Here is a 1,155-nt window from a genome sequence, read left to right as displayed (position 1 = left end):
CGATAATCTATTACAAATTACTTAGACTAATAATAAAGACGGTTTAAATTAATTACTTGAATAGTTTAAAATTAATTAAAAAAATTTAAATTATAAAAGAACATTTTAGTCTTTAGACAAATAGTCCGGAGGAAAATGACATTTACTCCTAGTTGTAATGATATTGTATAGCCGGTTAATATAGCACATGTTCCACAAGTAATCTTTATTCGCTATATGCTTTAATTTTATCACTTTCATAGATTCATTCATTTATATATGTTCTTAACATATTGAAAATGGGGTATTTGCTTTAGCATGGCTCCACGCTATGGCCCCATGTTATGCAGAGTAGTGTATAACTAACGTAAAGTTTTCAAGTGTATCGATACACTAATATTTCAGTAAATTTTAATTTTTATCTTAATTATATATATTATATATATTTTTATAATTAAAATTAACGATTAAAAATTATTAAAACACTATTATACTAATACATTTAAAAGTTTTCCATAACTATATATATGTGGACCCTTGGAACTCTTTTAACCATTGAACCTGACCAACATCTATCTTTCTTCATTCACTAGCATCAATTTTCTATGCCAACCCTTGTTTCTTTGCTTTTTTTAAGCTCTCCCATGCCCTTTATTATTCCTCTGTTTATTCACTTATTTTTTCAAATTTTGCACAATATCAATACTATTATTTGCCATTTAATTAAATTTAAAATATTTTAATATATTTATTTTCAATAAATAAAAAAAAATTAAAGGGCACAAAAAACACTCTTAGAATACATTTAGTTTGCGTTTTTTTTGTTTTTATTTTCAATATTTTTTATTTTCTGAATTTTATAAAAAAAGAAAATAAAAAATTCTATTTTCTGTTTTTATTTTTATTTTCTTTATAAAATCTAAAAAACATTAAAAAAGAAAACAAAAAATAAAAATATAAACCAAACGTATCCTTAAATTTTAAATGAACTAATTTTTTCGAATAAAAAAATAATATTAAAACCATGGTTTCTTTTATATACATAACCATCTTTTACACATTGTTTGGGTCAAAGGAGTTTGAAGGAAAAGAAAATACAGAAGAAAAAAATTGATAGAAAAATATTTTTTTTTATTTGGATGAGAAGAGAAATTGAGGGAAAAAGAAAAAATAACG

This window comes from Arachis ipaensis, chromosome B09, assembly GCF_000816755.2.
Source record: "Arachis ipaensis cultivar K30076 chromosome B09, Araip1.1, whole genome shotgun sequence".
Taxonomy (NCBI): domain Eukaryota; kingdom Viridiplantae; phylum Streptophyta; class Magnoliopsida; order Fabales; family Fabaceae; genus Arachis; species Arachis ipaensis.
This window is presented reverse-complemented; position numbering follows the sequence as displayed.